Below are 18,764 nucleotides of genomic sequence, written 5' to 3' on the forward strand. Positions count from 1 at the left end.
GCCCTTAGGGCATGTCTGTGTGCCACATGGCGCACATGCCTATTTTTGGGTTGCCAGAGGGTGTCAAAGTGACACCCCCTGCACCCTTGCAAAATTCGGTATTTACAGATTCTGTAATTACAGAATCGGTATTGCCCATTGATTCCTATGGGCTTCAAGGCCCATTGGAATTAATGGTCAATACCGATTCAGTATTTACAGATTCGGTAAATACCGAATCTTAACGATTCGGTATTTACAGAATCTGAAATACCTACATCTCCCCCCTTCATATTTACCGACTCTTAAATACCGAATCGGTAAAATTCGGTATTTAAGAGTCGGTAAATATGATTTACCTACATCTGGCCCTACCTCTTTTATTTGAGAAGGAATGGTTCGTTAGGTTACAGAGCGAGATAGGGTCTTTTATCTGGGCGTCAAAAGGGTCCCGCCTATCATGGAAAAAGATTAGGAGAAAACTTTTGAAGGGAGGGTTGGCGGCCCCGGACTTCCAGATTTACTCATGGGCATTCCTGATGAAGAACTGTAGGATGCTGCTGGCCACTCCGGGGAGTTCAGATATAGGGAAATTGTTGAGTGCGTTGCTTAATATGGAAAACGTGAAGCAACATGGATATATGTATAGATTTGCCGATCCAAAGTTCTTCAAAAAAATTAGATTAAAAGTACTGAAGGATCTAGCGACGGTTTGGTTTAAAATTAGGAGGGCAACAAAACTACCATATTTTAGCTATATGGCACCAATTTGGGACACGCCAGGTGCTCCTCTCTGGTCTAAAGATGTGCTGGCAAAGTCATTGAAAACAGATGGACCACAGAGGTGGGGAGAATTGTTTATAGAGGGGGGCTTAGCACCGTGGGCATATTGTGAACAGGAGTGGGGTCTCAAATTCTCAAGGTTTAAATATCTACAGATCCAAAGTTGGGCGACCGGCCAGGTTAATTTAATCGGTCAGCACAATGTTTTTGAAGAGAAGCTAGGGACGGAAGGACCAATTAAAAAAGAAGTTGCGTTGTGGTATTGGTCAATTGTGGAGTTGGAGGATGGACCATTTACTTTGCCGGAGACCTTGTGGGAAGAGTGCTTGCCGAGGATCGCGTCAGAAGACCAATGGCAAGTAACTATGTTTACCTTATATAAAGTGGTTAAACCTGCAAACCTAAGGAAAAATCACTTGTTTACCCTCCACAGGGCATATTGGTCCCCCAGAAAACTCTCTAAGTTCAAGGCTGGCGGAATGGTGGCGTGTCCCAAATGTAACAGCTTCAATGAAGATGATATACACATGTTTGTTACGTGCCCGGTGATAAAGATCTTCTGGGAAGCTGTAAGTACATGTCTGTCAGCGGTACTGGGCCAGCAGATTGAGGTAAGCCCCGAACTTGTTATGCTGGGAAGACTAGATTTACAAGGAAAGGGCTTGGATGATAAAGCAAAATTTCTCTTTTATGCTATACTGCTGGCCCGGAGGGAGATATGCAGAAACTGGGTGTCAGCGGACCCTCCGACAGAACAAAAATGGTTAAGAGCACTGAGGGCTATTGCTAAGCTGGATATTGTGGATCGGCGAAAGAAAAGATATAGATTCTGGACTCCTTTTTTGTTATTTATGGGTGAAGGGGGTGAAATTAGGGTAAAGGTGTGTGAAGTCCTATGATTAAGCCTTCTTAGATCTCGGCGGGTATAAGTCTCGAGGAAGACTGGTCAAGGTGGTACACTTCCTCCTAAGAGCTACGAAACCCTTGCATATGAGATGAGCAGCCCCAGGGCGGTATCGCGAAATCAGGGGTGAGAAGAGGGCAAATGAGGACTAGAAAAAACAAAACAAAAAAAAACAACAAAAAAAACCACGATTTATCTTAACCACTACCTTTTTTTAGCACGACTTCCTTAACCACGAAATGTTATATCTCGTTTTTGCCCATTAGATGGCACTATTGTAATTATAATACTTCTTGCGTGAACCTTTCTTTTTTAAAAAAACTGATCTAAATGTATTATCTTATTATTCTTATTATTCTTTTACAACGCATACCATTATCTATTTTTTTTTTATTTATCATTTTTTGGTGGGGGGAGACCCCCCACCCCCCTTTTATCCCATAATTCTTTGGAGTGTTTTTTTATAGGTGCAGAGTGTAGTGGAGAGACTCGTAGTTTAGGGAAATCATGCTTAATGAAATTCGGGGTTTTTGTAAGTCGTGGTTCCGGCTTCGTTGTTCAGGTAAGTCGTTGTACAATCTTCGTTGTTACGGATGTTTCCCCGCACAACCATCTATTGCATGCATTTTCAATGGCATTCATCTGAGCTATTGAACAAGGGAACGATACTGGATAGAGTTCCAACCATCATCTCCAAATACCCCCCTACTGTTCACAAGGGGGTGTTCCCCTGTCGCTTATGAGGATCGTGGTGTAATTACCTTGACTGCCCGTATTGATTATGCCAGGCACGCAGCACACCACCGAGGTGTGTTGAACACATTTTCCGGTACCGGGTCACTCACACCATCGAGAAATCAAATCCGTGTCCGTTCACGACCACTCGTTTTATCATGCGTGATGTATGCCAGCCTGTCCATGGTGCACTGCGGCAGCATCTTTCATCCACCACAAGCTCACCGCTGGGGGTCTAGGATCCTCCAGAGTCGAGCTACAGCTCACCAGGTAGCCCAAAAAAAGTCCATCTCCCCACACAAGTCGTCTACTGATCTTGTTCTAAGGCGCCCAGGGGTGCACCTACCAGCTCCCCAAAACCGAGTAAGAACTCCCTCTGGACTGTGAGCACACGGGCGACCTATCAGTTGTAGACCACACACCATCCATACTTCCTAGAGATTTCTACTCCTGTGTCCTCATCTTTCCTCTATACCAATATTTAGTTATGTGCTCAGGAACAACTTGTATTGTCAACTTCGTTTTTAGTTTGGAGAAGTAACTCTTTCTCAGGACACCTGTCTCAGGACACCCCCGCGCCGCACGGCCACCAGCTGCTGCGTGTGCTCCTCGCCTCACTGCTGCTCACAGAGCCTGCCTCACTGACCCCGACCCTCTGCCTCGCTGATCCCGACCCTCGCCGTAACTGCGTGTGCTGTCTTCTTTTTCCCCATTTGTGTCGCATAATATCAGTTTGTTTGCCATTTGTGCTGTTCACTCTTCCTGATTCCCCATTTGTGCTGTTAATCTTTCTTCTCCATCTCAGTTATTTGCATTGGCATTTTTGTTCTCCCAGTGCTGTGTTTGTATTGTCATTGCCCGCCCCGCTACCCGCATCCCGCCGCCATGCTAGCGGCCACGCCCTCTTTTCCTTCTGTGCCCTCCCCGCTCCCGCCTCCCAGTTGCTCCTCCCTCCCTCCCACTTGGCCATAAATGGCGACCGCGCGGATGCGCAGCGGGCGCACCGATTGTGCGTCGAAGGCGTGCTAAAGGTAAGCCCGTCTGCGCCCGTCCGCGCCTGGACCGCGCCCAGCGCCAGGACCCCTAGCCCGCACCCACGAAGCAAGACGACCCGACAGACCTACGATGCCGCCGCCCTCAACGCACTCAATGCCGGCCGCAACCCCGCCTGCTGCCAAGCCGCCCCGAAATGCTTCCACGGACCCTTCACCTGCACAACCTGCAAGTTTACCTGCCTCCGAACATGCACCGCGCCCCCAAAGCCTAACCCCAGCAGCGACCTCAAGTGTATCCTGCTCAACACCCGCTCCGTCCACAGACACGCCGTCGAACTCTGGAACCTGCTCGACACAACATCACCAGACGTCGCGTTCCTCACTGAAACATGGATGAACGCCTCCTCAGCCCCCGACATCACCATCGCCATCCTGGATGGATACAAGATCATCAGGAGGGACCGCGTCAACCAGACCGGAGGAGGCATCGCCATCGTCCACAGGAACACCATCCGCGTCACGACCAACGCCGACAACACCTTCACCGCCGCCGAACACCTCCACTTCCACATTCACTCCGACCCAAAGATGACCCTCAGAGGCACCCTCATCTACAGACCCCCCAGGACCATGCACACAATTGAGCGAAGATATCACGGACTTCATCAGCCCGCACGCCCTCCCCTCCGCCGACTACATCCTCCTAGGGGACCTCAACTTTCACATGGAGAACAACAAGGACCGCAACACCGCCGCCCTGCTGGACAACCTCGGCAACCTCAGACTCAAGCAACTGGTCAACACCCCCACCCACTACGCCAGCCACACGCTTCACCCCGTCTTCTCATCCAGCAAGCACATCGCCTTGAGCCACTCCACCGGACTTCACTGGACCGACCACAGCTGCGTCCACTTCAGCTTCAGGAAAACCACTACCCACCACCACCCGCAATAGGTTCCGCACAGAAGCTGGAGCAAGATCACCACAGACCAGCTCACCACCTCCCTCAGCCAGAACCCACCTGCCAGCACTCCGGACCCCAACGAAGCAGCCCCCAACTTCACGCAGTGGCTGACAGCCTGCGCCGACGACCTCGCACCACTGAAGAACCCTCCCAGCAAACCCAGAAGCAAGAAGGCCCCCTGGTTCACCGACGAACTCAAGGACTCCAAGAAGACCTGCCGCACCCTCGAGAAAGCCTGGCTCCTCGACCGGACCACTGACAACATGACCGCCCTCAAACACGCGACCTGCAAGCACCACCAGCTCATCCGCACCACCAAGAAGAAATCACTAAAGGATCGACTCGACAACAACGCCCACGACAGCAAGGAACTCTTCAGCATCGTCAAGGAGTTCTCCAACCCCAGCACCGGCAATAACGACATCACCCCTTCACAAGATCTCTGCGACTCCCTCGCCTCGTTCTTCCACCGCAAGATTGCCGACATCCACAACAGCTTCGGCACACCATCCTCGCACCCAACCGTCGAACCAACGCACCCCACCACGACCCTCCGCACCTGGACCGCAGTGACGACCGAAGACACAGCCCGCACGATGAACACCATCCACTCCGGATCTCCGACTGACCCCTGCCCACACCACGTCTTCAACAAGGCCGAATTCACCATCGCACCCCAACTCCGAGACGTCATCAACACCTCCTTCGACACCGCCACCTTCCCGGAGAGCTGGAAGCATGCCGAGCTCAGCGCCCTACTGAAGAAACCAACAGCGGACCCCACCGACCTCAAAAACTTCCACCCCATCTCGCTCCTTCCTTTTCCTGCCAAAGTCATCGAGAAGATCGCCAACAGACATTTTGCCACCTTCCTCGAGACGAATGGATCCCTCGACCCCTCGCAGTCCGGTTTCAGAGCCAACCACAGCACCGAGACCGCCCTCATCGCAGCCACCGACGACATCCGAGCCCTTCTCGACAACGGGGAAACAGCGGCACTCATCCTCCTGGACCTCTCCGCCGCGTTCGACACTGTCTGCCACCGCACCCTAGTCCAGCGCCTCAGCAACACCGGCATCCAAGAGAAGGCATTGAAGTGGATCATCTCGTTCCTCGCTGGAAGAACACAGAGAGTCCACCTCCCCCCGTTTCGCTCCGAGGCCACCAAAGTCATCTGCGGCGTCCCGCAAGGATCATCACTCAGCCCCACCCTCTTCAACGTCTACATGAGACCTCTCGCAACCATCGCACGCCAACACAACCTCAACATCATCTCCTACGCCGATGACACCCAGCTGATCCTCTCCCTCACCAGAGACCCTGACACCGCCAGAACCAGCCTCCACGAAGGGATGAAAGACGTCGCCGAGTGGATGAAGAACAGCCGCTTGAAACTGAACTCAGACAAGACTGAAGTCCTCATCCTTGGACCATCACCCTCCGCCTGGGACGACTCCTGGTGGCCCCCAGCCCTGGGCACCGCCCCCAAGCCGACAAACCACGCATGCAACCTGGGCTTCATCCTGGACTCCTCCCTCTCGATGACCAGACAAGTCAACGCCGTCTCCTCTTCATGCTTTCACACCCTCCGCATGCTCCGCAAGATCTTCCGATGGATCCCGATCGAAACCAGGAAGACGGTCACCAAGGCCCTCGTCACCAGCCGGCTGGACTACGGAAACACCCTCTACGCCGGAACCACAGCCAAGCTACAGAAAAGACTACAACGCATCCAGAACGCCTCCGCCCGACTCATCCTGGACATCCCTCGACGCAGCCACATCTCCGGCCACCTGAGGAACCTAACCTGGCTCCCCGTCAACAAGAGGATCACGTTCAGGCTCCTCACCCACGCAAACAAGTCTCTCCACAACCTGGGCCCCAAGTACCTCAATGACCGCCTGACCTTCCACACGCCCACCCGCCAGCTACGGTCCGCTAGCCTCGCCCTCGCCGCCGTACCATGCATCCGAAGAGCCACCGCCGGAGGCAGATCCTTCTCCTACCTGGCGGCCAAGACATGGAACTCCCTCCCCATCCACCTTCGGCTGACCCAGGACCACCTAGCCTTCAGGAGACAACTAAAGACCTCGCTGTTCGAGCAGTAGCGGCCCCCTTCCCCCAAGCGCCTTGAGACCCTTCCGGGTGAGTAGCGCGCTATACAAGTGTTATGATTGATTGATTGATTGATTGATTGACTCTTTAGTGCCTCTAAGTGGAAAATGTTGATAATACAAGAAAAGTAGGGCCTGGGTGAGGAAATTGTTTCACTTTCTTAGTCCGTAAAAGGATGTGCCCATCCTGTTTTATGCAAATCACGGCTTAACAACCTCAAAAATCTGTGCTCAGGCTTTTCACAGTATAAATGATTGTTTAGAGCAATACTGGGTGCCTATGTTTACTATTCTCACCAAATATACATAACTACACAAGCAAATTGCATGTTATTACAAAACAAAAAAAACAAGTGCTGCCGCCCTCCGCCAAAATAAAACTCTACACACAGCAGGCTCATCGGAGCCGCAGCCCTGGTACCAACGGCCGTCACTCTCCAGCCCAGAGCTTTCGGCTCAGATTTGGTATTTTAACGAGGCACACTTGGTATAGGTTAAGAAAGCTTGCCTAGCATTGGCTTTGGTTGTGTATTTTATACTACTCCAGAGAATGTGCGATTTCAGAGAGAACATTGGAAACGTAAACAACTTCACAACAAAAATAGCAAAACGCGGGTCTTTAATCGTCTCCTCAAAAGCCACTGTGACATGTACCAATAAAGGAAACAGGGACCTACAAGATACAAGAGCAGCCCTACAAAAACACCATGCAAATTTCATTACGCGCTGTGTTCTGCAGTAGTAGCCGCATTTGCCTTCCAAAATATTTGATAATGATTCCCACCCAAATCTGCGGATTACACACACCTGTATCCGAAGTGGACTAATCACCTGTTTGATACTGCCTTTCATTTGACAGAAAACAATAAAAAGAGCATCAGAGCGGGGCAATAAAAAACTCATCTGAGCCTCGCCGTGAAACTGCAACCTGTCCAGCCATTTTCTCTCTCGGGCATGCATGCCCTTCAACGGTGTAAAGTAAGAGAGACACCTAGGTGCCTACAGAGCCCCGGATTAATGTAAATGTACATTATGGATGCCGACTCTGCTTAGTTCTGTGGCTAGAGGTGGGCTATGTTTGTGTCCGTGAACGAGCCAAGCCCAGACAGTGCTTGCTTTGTAAATCACACAACAACCATCATTTTAGCTCTTCAAAACTCAAGAAATTGTATTTCCTTAACATGTGAAGCGCCGACATTAATAAATCACAATACAGCACTGCACTAGTCTTGCCCTCTCAGATTGTGATGTCACAGACAGCCCACTGCCACTGATCTCACCAATTTTCCCTTTAAAGTGACCACCAGTGCTTAATTTGTTAGGAAAAGAGGTTTCCAATTTTGTTTTTAGGAGGCTGTCACCCACCTTCTCCACTAGCACTGCCTTTTTAGGGCTCGGGTATAGCGTACACTGCGCATGCAGTGTCGTGCAGCGAGAGTCTTTTTCCCGGTGTTTTGAAAATGGACCTGGACATTCCACGCAGCTCGTGCGTGTTATTTCCAAGGTCCATTTTCATTGGCCTTCGCATGCGTGCTGTTTTTTAACAGAACACGCAATAGGCCATAGGCGGTTGCGTAGCTCCACCTATGGCCTATTGGTGTCTCACACAGACACACCATGCACAACACACACACACCACTCACACACACCACACACACACAACACCACACACACAACATCACACACATAACACTACATACATAAGACCACACACACACCACACACGCACCACACACACACACCACACACACACCACACACACACCACACACACATACACACAACACCACACAACACCACACACACACACCACCACCCACACAACAGCACACACACACACCACCACCCACACAACACTACACACACACACACACACTAACTCACCACCACACACTCACCACCGCACGCAAACCACCACAATTTCACCAGGCACACACACACACACCACCAGCCATCGGTGCACACTTTCAACAGGCACACAGAACACCAGCCGTCACTGCACGCTTTCACCAGGAACACACACACACCACCAGCCGTCAGTGCACGCTTCCACCAGGAACACACACACACCACCAGCCGTCAGTGCACGCTTTCACCAGGCACATACAACACCAGCCATCATTGCACGCTTTCACCAGGCACACACACCACCAGCCGTCTGTGCACGCTTTCACCAGGCACACACACCACCAGTTGTCAGTGCACACTTCCACCAGGCACATACACCTCCAGCCAGCAGTGCACGCTTTCACCAGGCACACACACCACCAGCCATCAGTGCACAATTTCTACAGGCACACACACCACCAGGCATCAGTACACACTACAATTGCTAACGCATCCACAATTAACAATTGCAGCAATCACAGTATGGCACACTTTACTTTTAAACATATTATACATATCTAAAGCACAGCATGCCACCATTGCTACAATTCAAATCCAACCGACATAATTCCACTACACACCACATGTGTACACTCCATAACACATGGCGAAAAGACATTGCCATTTACAATGCCATTAGCTCAAACTCAAATAAATCTGAGACCTATTGCATTTCCAATGCTTGTTTTGGTAACAGGAGTCACCCTGGTGCTGTCTAAAAACCTAACACAACCACAACTTTTTAAACTATTTCGATTCAAAATCCTTTCACTGGGTGCCAAACTTCCTTTACCCTGATCGGCTGGCCAGGATTGTGGCTTAACATGATGTTTGTCAGATTGTCAGCAATCTGTTTGCTAAAAACTTGGCTATTGCCTACTTGTGTCTGACACAATTACAAAGTGCCTTCTAAAGCTTAACCCATATCTGAGTTCTCATGACTTGCCTTAGTATGATATATATGGGGTTTTTATGGTTTTGAGCAAAGATCTAGGCACTAGTGACCAGACCATGTTATTATTAGAGGGAGCTTCCCTGGAGGATGACTGCAGAATGTGGGCATTATTCTGAAACTAGAGATCAAGGGGCAGATTTATAAAAAATTGTAAAGATTTGACACAACACAGCGCAACAAGACAACTTGCTGCACTGTGTAAAATGGAGATATCAGAAATACGCCATATCTACAAAGATATGGCGCATTCCTGTTCTCCCTCTGCGCTGGCACACTGAGTGCAACCTAGCGACAATTCAGGCACCCTTGCAGCATGGTCCAAGAATGCCTGTGTTCAGGTAAAATTGTTTTTGTGCAGTAAGGGGCACCTTTGGACATCTTCTCATTGCAGAGTAACACAACGCTGCTCTTTAGTTACTCCAGATGTATTATGCAACACAAGGTGACTCTGGCTTGCATAGTTAATCTGATTTAAGGGCTTGTGTTGCAAGTGGGATATCATGAGACAGGAATGGATAGATTATCCATTGCATTGCTTTCTCAGGTCCTCAGGTCATTCCTTTAGTACAAAGGTTCACACTTATTAGCTTGGTTCTATATATCAACTGCTCAGACCATTAGGAGAAGAAATGGGGAAGCAAAATTGCTTCTCCAGTGGCTGACCAAATCTCCTTCATGTTGTTGAAAGAGGATCATCTGTGATGGTAATATGACAAGTAGATCAACACAGTCTCTAATCATTTAATTGCTTGAATGTGTGCACACCTATGTGCCAGAATAATATTTAAAAAAACTGTTGTAGGTTGTTCAAACTCATGTACCTCTTTGGTCTCGCTGTACACTCATACAAATTACACACATTTTTAGTATAGAGCCATTTGTTCATATCAAACCCACATCAATATTGTATTGCTGTCTGAGGATAGAATAAAAAAAGTGGATATAATTTAATTTTTTAACTGCATTTCTCAAATTGCCAAGTCTACATTTTGGAACACTCACTAAAGAAATATTGTGCTGAATGTCTGGAGTTATGTAATACGACATTCATCTGGGTTTTCCTAGGGAATGTAGTCTATGCAATCATGTGTGTAATATAGGCACAAACCACTAAACTGCATCAGAATCATTGTTCATGATGCTCTTTTGATTTCTTGTCATATATACAACCAGGTCTTAATGCAAAGTATAAAGACTGCATACTTTCTAATTCTATGCAGTATGAGGAATCATGTGATGTACCTCAGACCTCACTTGTTCTAAATGCCCGGGCTGGAGAATATGGATAAATTACATTCTTCACCTTTTCATAAATTTTTTCCCAAACATGGTAAGTCTGTCGAAGCTCCCTAAAACAATAACATATCTCTTTCAAGGCTTTTCCCACATCTGTGCTCTCCTGGGTCTACAGAGGGTAGAGATAGCCAACTTATAAGGGGTATTTATGGGTTTAGTATACCCGCAATTATAAACTAGAAGCTGTGCATTCCTGAACTTTGAAGAGCAACTGAAAGCGAAATGCTAGATTATGAGACCTGTTTTTAGTTTCAGACATAATTCCTGAGCTTGCTACAAGATACTATTGAACTTTTTTCTGTTTTATAGAATTTCAAAAAGTGGGCTAACACCAGCGGCAAAAACCTGTTGGCTGATTCCCCTAATGAGAGGGCTGGAAATGCATTCACTACCTTACCAAAACAGGAGTCCAAAACTAAAAAACAAAACTACTTATTATTAGGTACAGGCTTGTTTATCTACATGACGTTTTTCACAGAGGAGGGCATTCAGGAGCATGTCCTTCATGCAGGACCATATCCCTGCCAAGAAATAACCTACATCTATATTCTACTAGGTCTCTTGAGTGTGGAGTACCCTAAATATCTATTTTCCATTGGTTTGCGGTGCCCATGGTCAATAAACTGGAAGCCATGAATTTGGGATATTTCGAAATCAAATGAAGGTGAAAGACCGGTTTAGGGTACATGTGTTTAGGCACAGTTATAAACCCAATTTTGTATGAAAACCTACAGCAGCCACGACTTTTAGATATTTACACATTCTTGGGTTCTATCATTAAGGTGCCAAACGTTGTGTTTTGCCAAACGTCCCCCAACTTGATCGGCTGCCAGGAGAATGGCTAAACATGATGTTTGTCAGACTTTCAGCAATTTGTTTCTCAAAAGCATGGTTGTTTCCTTCAGTCTGTGCCACACAAGACCAGATCCCATTCCAGGCTTGAAGCCTCATCTTTGTTCTCCCGGGTTGCCTTTGTGCAATATTTGTAGGTTTTTCATGGATTTAACCAGACATCAAGATCCCAGACACCAGGCCCTAAATTTAATGGAGGGAACTTCTAAGGTGGATGTCTGCAGTATTTGGGCAGTATTTGGGCCTTGGGTTAGCTTACAGCCAGGGACCCCTACCAATTTTGGACGTTTCTAAAAACTAAAGATCCATGTACATCCAATATGATATGACTTGCATGAATCCCATCACATTTAATATACAGAATCTTTTTCCCTTACAAAAGATATGTAACAAACATCACAATCTCTTCAATTCTCTGCAGTAAAAATGCCAGACTTCCTGAAGAACAACAGATGACTAACCATCCAATTCTCCCACATTTCTAATAAAAAAATGTACCTCACATATGTGGGTCAGCCTATTGACTGGAACAAGGATAGACCAAAACTTTGACTATGTGAAGACCACATTGACACTACCCTGACTTCACATGATCACAGATCTGGCCTATTCATGTCCAATACAATAGACCCACCCATATATGTGATGGAGTGCTTTTATTGGTAGGTCTATTGGAATACTAGGTAGTGGGATTTTTACTGTGACCCACAAATTCAGAATTTTTCCGTCGCAGAAATATTGGAAAATTCTGGTTTTTGAACAAAAGTTTCAAGTTTGCAGGGCATTTTGAGTAAGAAAAAGAGGTGGCACTCTCACAAGTCACAACCCAAGGGCATCCCCAGGTGACTAGTTTTCAGATATGTCTGGGGTTAGAAGGTTTCACTCAGAGAAGACTGAGGCCTGCCCCCAACACCACTGCTACCCACGTGCAAAAAGTCAACTTAAGTCTAAACCTTTTTCCTATTGAGGGTGGACGGTGTAACGTCTCTTTTTCTGTCCATTCAGCCAGAAAAAAACCTGGCGATGAGGGACAGGAAAAAGAATTACTCTCACAGCCTGGGAGAATGCTCACAGAGTGTGGAGGTCATTAGTGTTTCTGAATCAAATTCCCACTGTGGGAGTTTGCTTCTGAAATAAAAATGTTTGGTGAACAGCTGTCACAACTGAAGGCAGCCACTCACCTACCTTTTTGTACATTGAAATTAACCACTGTGACTGTGTTCCTTTCAATGTACCGAGATGATTATGTCCGTGAGGTCATCTCTAAATTTGACAGGTGGTAGTCCTTCAGGACAGAGGAAGCAATGTCCTCCACCACCCTGATGAATGGAGTAACACTCACAATCAAGGCGTTTGGTAAAGTAAATTCTGGTCACCACTGAAGGTATCAGGTCCTCAGAGTAGGCATATAGGGACCAGGTGTCTCTCCATTCAGGGTTTGTGCAGCTTCTAGGGTCCTGTGGACATCTGGGCTTTATTGAAGTTTAGAATCCTTCTACTTTTTGAGTCACCGGATCAGACAAATAGGAGGATAACAACATGATATTTGCCATTTCCAGTTCCTAGGTACCAGAAAAAAGTCAGTGGAATTCTTTCTTCAAGGAGGCCCTTCTTCTGCAGGTATGGTTGTTCCCAGGATGGGGACTATTCAGAGGAGGTAGTGGGTGAGGTACTAGTCTTACCTTGTGCGCTAGCCAGTAATTAGAGATTTTTTCTATCAATGTAATTTCACCCCCTATAGCAACCTCCTTTTGCAGTGCCTCCTATTCGCTTTACTGCAAAACTTCCTGGAAGCCCTACGTTTGAGACGGCTGAGCCCCACTTCTACGAGAAAGGTATCTGACTCTCTCTAAAATCACTCCCATATTTAGAGAAAGGCTCCTTCCCTCTGTCAGGCTCCCAATTGCTTTTCTCTCCTGCTAGGCTTGGTACCAAAAGGTCTAACAGGGCCATGACAGGCTTGTGAACAGTTTGTGGAAACTGCTTTTAATTTCCTTGTATACACCTCGGTGCAGCAGCTTCTGCAGTTGCAGCCCCATCTGAATTAGGCGCCATTTTATAGAGAGGCAGCCCATTTTTATGCTCATTTTTTAAAAATCTTAATCCTGATTGATTAATACCAGTACTTTGCACCTTCGTAGGGAGCCTGCTATCTGCAAAAGGGGTTGCTGGACCCCAGTTAATTTTAATTTGCCCAACCCTTTTTTTCTCGGCCTGTGCTGCAAAGCAGCATCCTTGGTATGCCCCTGTACAGGCCCCTTTCCATGATGGGCTACTTAGGACACTGTGGAGTGCATCTGCGCAGCCTATAATAGGTTACTGAACAGCTTGTGGAAACTGCTTTAATTTGCTTGTATGCACCTCAGTGCAGCTTTCGGAGTTGCCTGGTTCCGTCTGAATTGGATGCCATCTTAGAAAGAGGCACCCAGTTTATATGCTCATTTTATTATTTAATCTTTCTCACCATTACGTTGTGTAGCTTTACTTCACTAGTACTTTGCAACTTCGTAGGGGGAGCCTGCGATCTGCAAAAGAGGTTGCTAGTTCCCAGTTCCTTTTCAATTTCCCAACCTGATTTTCTTGGCCTGCGCTGCAAAGCGGTGTTTTTACTACGCCCCGTTGACATACCCCTCTCCATGACGGGCTACTTAGGGCACTGTAGAACTTATCGACGCAGCGGACGCATTCAGTGGGTGAGCTGGGTCAAGTCCGTATGTGCCCGTGCTCCTGGATCGAGCCCAAGGCCCGTTCTCTTAGTCCTTCAGACCTGCAGGTATAATCAGAAGGCCTCCTTAAGGGACACTCTCCTAGCACTTGGACCTTCAGGTAAGACTCAGGACTGCCCGCTTATGAGCCCTGCCTACTCAGGTAGTATCCATTCACCATTCACGCTGTCAGGTCTGCAATGCCAAGATTATTGACTCAAAAACGCAAAAGGCAGGTCAGCCTCCTACGCATGCAACCCTGGGATGGAGTAATCCAGAGGGCCCCCAAACTCTAAAATTAGTTGTGCTATGATTAACACCATATCACTTGTCAAACATCACATAAAAGCAGAGGAATTTTTTTAATCGCGTAAAATTGATATAACATTTAGAACCGAAATCTGGGTCAACCAGGCCTCTGGCCCAGAGAGGACAGCGGCGGTCCCCATGGTTACATCATAACCAGGCTGGAAAGGCTATGCAAAAAGGGAGGCGAAATAGCTGTTACCTACCAGGATCTCTTCTCTGTGTTGTTTACTCCCACTTCTTTGGGCATTCACAAAGCTCTTCTGTTTAATTTTGAACTGACCAAATCACAGTCTTTCAGTGGGCTCCTGTTCTATCACCGGTCGAGACACAGAAACTCATTTATCCAGTCTTAAGAATCATTCATGGAATCCTTTTCTATCAAATCAGACTTCCCTATACTAGGAGACTTGAATTTCCATCTGGAGGTTAAAATAAGATCCAGACATAGACTTGCTCATAGCTACCATGACCTGCTTCAGTCTTGCCCAACTAGTAGTTGGTCCTGCACATCAGGGCATGCACACTCTCAATGGAATCTTTACTAACAACCCGTTGCTTTCCTGGCCCATTACGCTCTCACTAACGTGAACAGATTATAAGGCATTTCTCTGGGATATAACGCTTCCCAGTAAACCCATGTGTACAAAGGTAGCCAGAAATGTCGTTGACTCGCACGTATGGCATAACGATCAAGCCCCAGAGTTAAGAGCAATACCCAAAGACTCCCTACCAGAAGAAACCAATGACACAGAGTATATGGTGAAAAACTTTACAGGCTGGCTCCATACAGCGACTAATAAAGTAGCTCCCGCCAAACTCAAAGTAACCAGAAGATGCGAGCCCACCACACCCTGGTTCAATGATACTCTCAGGTTGTACAATCTAAGTTGTTGAAGAACAAGAGAGAATCTGGTGGGAAGACTACATTGCCCTAGAAAGAGATACATACAAATCTTTTACTAATCATTACAAGAAGCGTCTCTTAGAGGTAAAATCTGCAGTTTTCACCAAATAAATTAAGTCAGCCATTAATTCAACTAAGTTGCATTTTCAGACCGTTACCAAGCTATCAGCCCAAACTATTCGTAATTCAGCAGATAGTATTCAGGCTTTCACGATACCCTGGAAAGCTTCTTTCATCAGAAAGTAGAATTAATCTTTAATAAATTCACCACTAGTGGGTTCAAGGGCCTGAATTGCAATGTGGCCAATGCAGGGCTCTTAAATACGCCCATCCTTACTAAGTTTGCCACGTTAACGGTGAATCAAGTTATTCAGGCAATTCCCAGTAAAAATCTGGTTCTCCAAACAACTCATGCCCACTCAATATCTGTCATTTAGTTCTTGAGGTAGTAGCCCCATTTCTGATTAAAATCTTTAATTCTGTGTTCAGTTCGGGTGTGTTCCCAAAGCAATGGAAGGCTGCGCCAGTGCTTCCACTGCTAGAAAAAACAAACCTGAGTGAGCAGAACCTAAACAACTACCATCCTAATTCAAGGCCCCATTTCCAGCTAAACTGGTGGAGAAAGTCATTAACTCTCGGCTTGCTGCCTTTTTGGAATACAACACTCTACGTGATGACACACAATGCAGCATCTGTAATGGGTTCACTATGGAGTGGGAAACTACCTTTACAACGCACTACATTTACAACACAGTCATTACAACGCATCTATTACATTGCTTGACAATAAAACGCATGACACTGCATCGCATGTCACTACAACGCAGGCATTACATTGCATGTCATTACAACGCATAGTACCCCTACACAATCCAACACTTACCCTACTGTTGCAACCCCTGGAGTTAGAATAGTAATTGCTACCCTTACACTATCCAACACTTACCCTACTGTTGCACCCCCTGGAGATAGAATAGTAATTTTTACCCCTACACTATCCAACACTTACTTTAAATGCAATGTAATGGCATGCGTTGTAAAGGTATAATGCGATGTAATGAAATGCATTGTAAGTGTAGTTTTAAAAAAAATCGTTGTAGTGGTATGTATGTAAATGTATGCGTTGTAAAGGCATGCATTGTAAATGTATGCGTTTTACCGTCATACATGAGTCAGCTCTCATGGTGGCTACAGAAGAGATCAGAGCTACAGCGAATAAGGGGGGTAATGCTGCCTTATCCTGTTGGACCTATCTGCAGTTTTCGAGACGGTCAGTCATGACCTTTTGGTTGACCATTTTCAGAACTTCGGGATCCATGTTTAGCCTTTAATTTTTTTAGAATTCCTGACACAACGTACACAATTAGTCTCTTTTAAAAATGTCACTTCGGAACGGTTTATGCTGCCTTGTGGGGTACCACAGGGCTCATCCTTGGGCCCAACATTGTTACCTCCCTGGTGGCCTTAATTAAATAATTTGGGCTGCCATTGGTGTCTTACGCCAATGACACCTAGATTGTGGTTTCTTTACCGGATAATGGCCCTGATATGAGTATGACTTCCGCAGCTGCATGAGTGCAGTAGGCCTTCGGAGTAATCCAAATTGTCTAAAACTTAATTCTTCAAAGACTGAAGACATCTTGTTCAGCAATAATACAACTTTTTGGTCCCCCAAGTGGTGGCTGGAGGAAATAGGTACCCTTTCCAAGCAGGTAAAGAAGGTAAAGAATCTGGGGGTCATGATCGCTGACTGATTGACATATAAAGAGGAGAAGAACAAAGTCATCTCAGCCTCCTTCTACTCCTGAAAATCCTGTGCTTAGAAATAAAATATTATATGAGGAGAACACTTACATTTTTGTACTGAGGAAGATTACATTTAGTTAAATAAATTTTGTGATTGTGAGTACCAAACATTTGCATAAATAAACATGTTAATAGTTTTTTCTTAATAGAGTGTAGGCAATTTTTTAGAAATCTGAAACTATGTATATCGTTTGCAAAAAAGGATAAAAGACAAACCATCTTATTCCTTAGGATCAAAAATCTGGGTGCTGCGCACGTGCTAAACAGTACTAATCGTTACAGCATTGAGAATTTTTTTTTAAGCTCACGCCTTTTGGCTGCATGAAATGTATCAGGTAGCTACCTTCGAAGAATTCATACATAAATTAAATGACAAACAAAAGATTTTTTTAGTTGAATTGCAGAGGGTTTCTACGAAGAAGGTATGATTTCGAAAAATAAATGTCAGGTTTGGATATTGTATATATATATATATATATATATATATATATATATATATATATATATATATATAATCAGAGGGACGAAAGCACTAGAATGATAACCTCCATGTAGGCCTGACATGTTCATGTACAAAGACATTTGGATATATGATTTGGCACAGCAACTTCTTATCTTCACCATACAAAAAGTATACTGCACTTATAGTAGATTATAATGCTAAATGTTATAGGGGTGGGCAGAGGTGAAGGGTCGGTGGAGCAGTGGGGAGGTATAAAAGGCAGCAGGGAGGTATCAAAATAAAGAAGTACAGAGATGCACGGAAATTTTCCATTGGACCCCTCAAGCTGCACCTGTGGCAGCAAGCTTGATTGTTGCTTATGTTATGTTATGTTATGTTAGCCCAACTTGTAAAGCGCAACAGCTGCCTCAGCAAAGAGGCGTCCCGGCGCTTACTGCGCTTATCCATGTGTGAAAGAAAAATTGAGCTGTTAACATGGAAATATTTAGTAAAGTTTAATATCAAATACACCAAGAAGTGTGATCTAAATCAGACCCCACTTCTGCTGTCCATGTCAGAGAAATGAACTGCCTTTCTTATTAAGGATGTTGACTTCTTCTGATTTTCAGGTGGATGTCCCACTAACAGAGGGTGACCTGTTTCCATCCAGTAATCAGGAAACCATGAAGAGACCCACAAGGCCCAACTCACGAAATAAATCATCATGGACACAAGACGTCTGACATCTATCAGGAGATGAATGATTAATCTGAAATCCTTCAAAACCACCACAAGTGTCATGTGTTACCACTGTGTAGACCTGCTGTTTTTCAAGTCATATACCTCCAAACACTCAAAAATCAATAAATCTACCTTCATCAACCCTAAACTTTAGTTATACTCTCCTGTGAGCTTGCCTCTGATTCAATTTTACTTTACCCCCTTCAATCCAAAGGTAAATGACAAATTATTGAGGGTGGTCCACTGAATGGTGACACGTACTGGGTAATTCCTCTCCCCTCTTGAGGCAGACAATCCCACATGGTTAACTCAATGTTTCTGCACAGAAATATACTTGAACCTTTGAAACATGGCACCCAAGGAATGTCCGTCTTTTTTAGTGTTCTCCATTTT

At 46.0% G+C, this 18,764-nt stretch overlaps 1 long non-coding RNA gene across 1 annotated transcript in view; it reads left to right on the forward strand.

Annotated features, from left to right (window-relative positions):
• Nucleotides 1-18,508, forward strand: part of LOC144753462 (uncharacterized) — a 107,182-nt gene extending 88,674 nt beyond the window's left edge. The window contains exon 4 of the long non-coding RNA XR_013594371.1: nt 18,260-18,508. This is a non-coding gene — a long non-coding RNA (uncharacterized LOC144753462). The remainder of the gene's footprint in view (nt 1-18,259) is intronic.
• Nucleotides 18,509-18,764: the final 256 nt, after the last annotated feature.

This window comes from Lissotriton helveticus, chromosome 5_1 (genome assembly GCF_964261635.1).
Source record: "Lissotriton helveticus chromosome 5_1, aLisHel1.1, whole genome shotgun sequence".
Lineage (NCBI taxonomy): Eukaryota > Metazoa > Chordata > Amphibia > Caudata > Salamandridae > Lissotriton > Lissotriton helveticus.